General features: G+C 34.1%; 1 pseudogene; it reads left to right on the plus strand.

The window, feature by feature from the left end:
• Nucleotides 1–289: 289 nt before the first annotated feature.
• LOC139907227 (myophilin-like) lies at nucleotides 290–5244 on the plus strand (annotated as a pseudogene).
• Nucleotides 5245–7647: the final 2403 nt, after the last annotated feature.

A 7647-nucleotide genomic window follows, 5' to 3' on the forward strand; every position in this document is an offset into this window, starting at 1 on the left:
TCTATGGAATACTCAATATATTACATTCTACCTGCCTGAGAGGAAAAAAGCGTCGAAAGCGACGAAGAAAATTGACGGGTTATATCAAGCCGATACTCTTTCGGATCGTATTACATAACAGTGGTTCAAGTTATATATTTTCCCGCTGAATTCTTCCCTTTACTATGGACAACTCCACTGTTTGAAGCTAGCGATCAAAAAGAAACGGCCAGCATTAGTGAATAGGATAGAACAACACATCATAAGACAACACCAGGCTGCACACATCTTTGATGACGTGCTAGTAGCTATGGGAGCTCGAATGGGAAATTCTTATGCATCCACATTACAGTTTGGATCTAGTTCCAAGTCACCTGTTCCTGTCTATGCTCAACGCATTAGAGGGTGCAAATTTGGCTTCAACAGAGGCATGTGAAAATTTGGGGGCCCAAGTATTTTACCAATAGGGAGAAGGGCTTCTGCAAGAAGTGCATTATGAAATTGAATTCCCATTGGTAACAAGTTATCAAATAGAACGGGACATATTAGACTTAAATTGGATGATCATAACACTTCTTATAACGTAATGAAATAAAGAGAAAATAATAATAAAAATGAATAATAGGAAAAAATTATTTATATGCATTTTTGAAAAAAAAATGTTAAAAACTGTTCTTCTAATTCACATATTTACATATATAAATTATTCAAATGTGTTTCTCTACATCCTTAATATTTATAGGATGTCATTTGTATATTTCTTTAGTTTGATTCTCTCAAAACTGTGTCATTAAATAGGAAAAATGTTTATATTTTGCAGACTATCTCCTCATTATCTGCAATGCTCTATGCATTTTTATGTTTTTACAATGTACAAAGAAGCATAAAAAAATAAAATATTTAGATTCAAAAGACTAAATAGTATGCCTCTATACATATTAGGGATGTAACGGATCCCAAGCATACGCTTCCCAGTTCGTTGCAGTTCTTTTTTCTAACAGTTCTTGGTTCTGAAGAGATCATTCTGTAAGTGTACACTTTTCTGATTCCGATATGGTCCTTAGATAAGGCTGGATATCCGGTTCCTACCCAATTCCTAAATTTATTTCCCTACTTTCTACAAAAACTATGCCTCTGTCGAATTCTAAGACGTCTTCATCTCCAGGACATGAATTAAAATGTCAAGTGCAAGTTCATATTAAGTCAAAAGTAGAGGGTTTTATTTAATGCTAGAGGTAGTACCTGGTATTGCTTGGAGTAATTATATGTAGACAAACAGACACACTTTTTTTTTTATCATTTATATAGATGATAACTCCGGAATTAGTCCTTTGTTGTGTTGTGTTATAAAGTTTGGTCCTTCATAAAATTACTCAACTTTATTTATCCTTCGTTTAATCAGTTCTAGTACTTAGAGTCTTCTGAAGCTAGAGATAGAATCGATCTTACTGGACTGGAGTCGACCTAAGAAATAAATACTGATACAACATTAGTATACTCTTTGTTTTCAATGACCACACTCATCTGTAGTTACTTAATATTGACATGTTATCTCCTTAATAATGAATATATAATAATAACAGCTAGATATTTTTTTTTAAATATAACATGATAAGCCAAGAAGTAATTAAGGCTCTATACTTAATATTAGGTAAATTAAAAATTCTGACCGTTTCCGCTATATGTCTTTAGGAAGCCTTATCTCACGATTAATACATTGTTTCAATAAAGCTTAATTAAGCTGAAAGGTAAAGCGGAAATTTATAAAAAACTATTTATACTTTTGTGTTTGATAAAGTCAGTTGTGTGTTACAACGTTTTAAAATTGAAGTAAAAAAGAAGAAAATTTGATATATTCTTCAGTATCACTACGACCCAGGTGAAAAGGCAGAGTAGGCGGCCACAAAAACTGAGCTACTCATGGGACCAATACAGTATCGAATGCAAGAGCAAAGCGGTGGTTCCAACGATTCTGCTCTGGTACTATGGATGTCGAATATGAGCTACGATCTGATAGGCAGATCATCAAAAATGTCGATAAAATAATGGAAATCGTCGAGTTGGACCGGCATATCAATTATATTTATTTATTTTAATTGTAATTTTATTGTCCATATGTACTAGTGATGCAAATGTTTGCTCTAATAGTTTCTGGTACTTAACCTATCATCTTTTAAGTTTAGACGGTTCTAATTTGGTTCCAACCTGGTTCCTCTATAAGGCTACATGTCCGGTTCTGAGCCATTTCTTCGATTAAACTATTGATCTGATCATTTAATACTTTACTTTCTGCCTACGTCTTACCCAAAGACGTCTTCTACTCCAAGACAGCAAACGAAATTACTAGTACTAGCATTTATCTATTAAACGGTACCATATTTTATTTCATACAAACGGAAGTACCTGGTATCGACATACGGACAAACTTTGTTTTATTAATATAAAAGAGCATACTCACATGTAGCTACTCAATACTTTGATGATCTCACAAAGTGTGTAAGAATATTAATAATAACTTGACAAAAAAATATAAGACTCAATGATCCAGCTATAGAGCACTCACTGACTGCACTTCTACTACACATGCTCGTTGTAAAACCTCATCTAACGTCAAGTTAATTATTTTTTTATGTAGAATAATATGATTTCTTCTTCTAAAGTTATTTAAAAAAAATGATATATATTCATACATACCGACAGATTGTCTTTGTTTGATTTATTTATATTATCTAAGTTGTTGCGAGTGAAAACCCTGCTCCAAACAGAATGTCATAAAAATATGATGACTTTGACATACGACGTATTTGCTTAAAAAGATCACTAAAAATGAACGTGCATTTCACTCGCTGATACGTTAGAACTTTCCAAATAGAGAGGAGCTATCAATAAGAGCTTTCATACCCTGGTCTTAGCAACATAAACTTTTTTTGAAAATTTTACACTCATTGCAATTTAACCAATATTTACATCCCTACTAATATCTTTAAGTATTTTCTGTTATGCCAGGGACATTAGGAAGGGGTAAAGGGAGTCCCTTCTTTATTGTTAGAGGCCAGATCAGCAGTTGCCCAGAGTGGGATCTCCGGAGGGGTGCCAAAAAATGTAAGTGAATTAAGTAAGCTATTAAGTTCGGGAAAAAGTAATTTCGACACTTTTTTTACTAGGTATATCTTATTCAGTATAGATCACAGTGTAGTGTGAGTGTGCACTACAAAGGCATTTTTTATAGTATTGTGTTTGGCTGGTTCAGTGGTGAAGTGTCGTGCTTCGAGTAAGGAGGTCACATATGAAGATATTCGCCATATTTTATTATGTAAAGGGAAAAACGCGTAGAAATCAACCAAAAAAATTTGCAATGTATATGGGACCGATATACTTTTGGTTCGTTTTGTACAACAGTAGTTTGAGAGATTTTTTGTTCTTCCACTCAATTCTGCTCTCTAATGAGAAAAACTCGACCGTTTGATGCGGACAATCGAACAAAAGCAGCTAGCATTGGTGAATAGGGGACAACAAAGCACTCATCAAGACAACAAAAGGCCGACACTAATTTGATGAAGCACCAGAAGCTCTGGGAGATTGAATGGGAAGCTCTGACCTGGCAGCAAGTAACTGCCACATGATTGTGTCTATTTTCAACGCTTTGAGTATACAAATTTGGGTTCAATGGAAGCCTGTGAAAATTGGTTGTCCAAGTTGTTGTTGTTTTTTTGCCACTGAGGACAAGAGCCTTTACGATAAGGCATTATGAATTTTGGATTCTTGTTGGTAACAAGTTATCAAAAAGAAAATACCTTACTTATCGTAAATTGGATAAGTGTAACACATTTTTTAAGGCACTGAAATATGTAAAATATACAAAATTACTTTTTTGCCCAAACCATTATTATGTTTCTCTATTTTTGTAGATAATTAACGGTTCATAATAAGGTTCATCATTCAAAAACTTGGTTTTTATCCTATATTAACAAATGGTTCGTATTTAACCCACTTTTTTCTCTTTATTGGATCGGAAAAAAGTCCAAACTCACCATCCGTTACATCACTTATACATACCTATCAGCAATATTGAGGATGTTAGCGTGATCGTCTGTTTATTTGACCCAAAAAATAGTACGGAGTAATTATTAGTAATTGTATATTTGTTAAACAAAAGTGTATCTTGTATTTTCAGATGTTCTCACATCTGTTTTTCTATGTATGATAAATTAACAATGAATATGTATAATTAATATAATTTGTTTCTCTTTGTAGGTAATCTATTTATCATCAAACATGTCTGTATTGTCTATTTTTAAAACAAGTTACGATTTTGTACAGAGCTAACATACGAGTTGAAAGAAAACATGATCTCTCAGTATGATAAAAAATAAAAAAAATGAAATGGAAAAGTGGCAAAGTAACCCTGAAAATTTGCAGAATTTAGGTGTTATCGTGTTTTATTAGATAAGGTACACGAAGCTATGAAAGGAAGGCAATATGTATCCACTCTGTATCCAAATCGACTTGGACAGGAATTACTCTAATGTCAATTTTACTATGTGTTAAATAAGGACTTAAAACTTTGTATATGAAAATCTTTCAACCTCGACCATTCTCCCTTTTAAAATAAAGAGGTTTTGTGAGTTTTAATGCTTCTTGTTTGGAGGAGAAAAATACCAAATCAGTCATTTTTGGGCTTACAAAATTATGTTAATTTTGGTATTTTCAATCAAACAAAGTACATTTTAAAATAAAAACCTCGTTATTTTTTTTTAAATATTTTTGATGTGATATTGACTACTGATCGAGATTTTTGGATTGTATTGAATCTGTTATAGAAGAGCCCTTGTCCCAGGATTGTCTTGAGATAATTTTACAGCAGGAGTTATTGAATACAAATTAATATACAAAATATCTCCAGGATCTATACGAAGAATTAAAAATAAAGGGTTCTGCCTTTCTCCTAATGGAAAACATAAATACATTTTTGAGAGCCGCTAAAGACAATGGAGTACGAGAAGAAGAAACTTTTCAAACTCCTGATCTCTGTGAGGCTATAAATATTCCTCAAGTAATTTTCGGTCTCTATAGCCGTATAACACAAAAAAAACAGAGTACACAGGTACTTGGATTAGTCCAAAAATGGCTAGTAAAAATGAACGAAATGTCACATATTATGTAATAAAAGCTCTGCGGGATTCTCAAATTGGACTTCAAGCAGGCTATAATAAAGGAGCTTCTCAAGCAGGGCATGAAGGAATGGGAAACATATGACATATGTAGATGGTTAACATACCAAAATAAACAATACTGAGTTGACATTATTGTATAACACCTCTTTATCTCCTGATAATTAATCATAAGAGAGAGTCTCAACTATATATTTGGTACAACTGCAATAGTACTGATCAATTTGAGGATATATGTAATATTATTATAAGTCTAGAATTTATTTAAGTGTGATAAAATTTAATACATAAAAATGAACTTAAAAAAGTTAACATAACTTTATTTTGAAAGGAATCATTGTTGAGGCTTAAAGATTATATTATGCAAAGCTCTTAGGTATAAACTGTCTAATGATCCAGTCTAAAATCTTACATGTATATACAGGGTTGATTTTATCTAAAACTAACCATTTTTTTTTCTAAATCCGGAATGACATTGGTGTAAAATAACGGAGGAGGATAGCAAGACATATTGTCTCGAAAAAGAGAAAACTGAGACGGTTGGAAAGAGAAAAGAAGATTCTAAATTTTCTCAAAGCCAATAAAAATTGAAACAAGGTTTGCTCTTTTCTGATCAAACTTCTCAGTCTTAAAGACACTGAGAATAAGCAAAACAGCCACTACATCACAACCCAAGATCCAGACAATGTATCTTGTTATGAAGAACGAGCGGCTAAATGCGGATGCTGACATCGAAATTCTGGATAAGAAAGTGCTCTCTTGGGACAGCCAAAAGTTCGGGCCAATTCGGGTTTCACTCAAGCTCGGTGTCATCGCGCTGCAAAGACCCAGGCCTTCCTGAGATACAACTTTCAGGACTTTTGGTACCACAACATGTGGCCATACTCCTCTCCAGATGTAAAGCCCTTAGACTACTATATCTAGGTGTGTCTGGATGAGAGAGTGTGTGATTCTCCTCACTAGAGTATCCAGTCTTTTACTAACAACTTGAAGAACCCCTTCGAGAAGTTAAAATGACCACCCAATAGCCTGGACCCTAAAATAGAAAGCTGTTGACTAGACCTGTATTCAAATGTATCTGAACTAGTTATGTAAGTCCTGTATCCAGTGGCAGTCCTAACTGTAACTGACAAATATCTCCCCCCCACCCCGCCCCTCCCTAAAAAAACAAATTTTCCAGAATTGCAAAATCTTCCATACCCCTAATATCATACAATGCAATACATTAAATAACAAACACATATTCGCCACAACTGCCATTTACAGGGTTCATCTTATCTGAAGGTACTCATTTTATTATTTTCAATTTTTCCAGAGGTTCTGTGAGGACATTTTTTAATCATTATCATCTTAAAATAGTACTTGGTACAATTTTTTTTCAATATCCACCCCTCAACTCTAATAATTGCCTAAATACAAGGCCTAAATCACTTACAGGTCTGGACTATGTAGAAAGACTTGAGCTTGGTCCACTCCTTTTGATTAAAGCATCTAGAGACTAGACACTCTTGTGAAGAGTAGCACACAACCTCTCTTTGGACTTGCCTCGATAAACTAGTCCAAGGGATTCGTGTCTGGAGAGGAGGGCGACCACAAATTGAGGTCTCAAAAGTGCAAAAGATCCTTCGCACTTTCTTATCACTTTTCTTGAGACTCCTTTTTCTCCACAAAAAAAAAGAGGGCATACTTTGCCTGTGCCATGGTAGGGGTAAATAAGTCCCTGGCACGATAAATAGCTTTACGGATACACTTGAGCTCCTTAAATATGACAATTGAGGACATGCCATGTGAGAGAACCTTCAAAATTTCACTCCTTTGTTGCTTTATTTGACTCTATCTCGTTTCTTTCTTTTTTAATTGAGTCGAAAGCTTACATAAGGAATGGTGAGTCACAATATCTATCTTTGTCCAATTTTGAAGACAATTGACGAATAATTTTCCAATTTATTAAAATTTAAATAAAGTATACCACTAGCTAAGATCAATCGTCTATAGTCTGACTCTACTTGCCTTCCTTGATTCAAAGTCATTGATTAAATCTCTATATAAGATCTGCTCAGCAACTATTTGATTGATAGTGATGATGGGCAAACAAGTAGGACATACTTATAACATGGTTGACCTATGTTTGATGAGCTCTTCTCGACTTTAGCAACAATAACTGGAGGAGTAAGACAAATTAAGAGAGCATTGCACACATTTGAAAATATTTCAGAAAGCTCCGTTTCTATTGGAAAATGTTGGCAGCTCCAGCAAGGATGTGATACTTTAAGGCAGGTCATGCAAGTTTCTGCAACTCTTATAGAAGTTCTCTGCTATCTAAGTTAGATGTTCCCTTAAAGAGCAGTGTAGTAGTAATGGTTGTTCTGACAGCTTTTCATCGGTGAGACTTTGGAAGTGTATCAGTAATCCAAACTTGTCTCCCACCCTTTCCAATGTGGAAAATATTTCATGAATGGATCTTGTTGGTGCATCGAAAACTGCATGAAAAAATTTC

This window comes from Lepeophtheirus salmonis, chromosome 14 (genome assembly GCF_016086655.4).
Source record: "Lepeophtheirus salmonis chromosome 14, UVic_Lsal_1.4, whole genome shotgun sequence".
Taxonomy (NCBI): domain Eukaryota; kingdom Metazoa; phylum Arthropoda; class Copepoda; order Siphonostomatoida; family Caligidae; genus Lepeophtheirus; species Lepeophtheirus salmonis.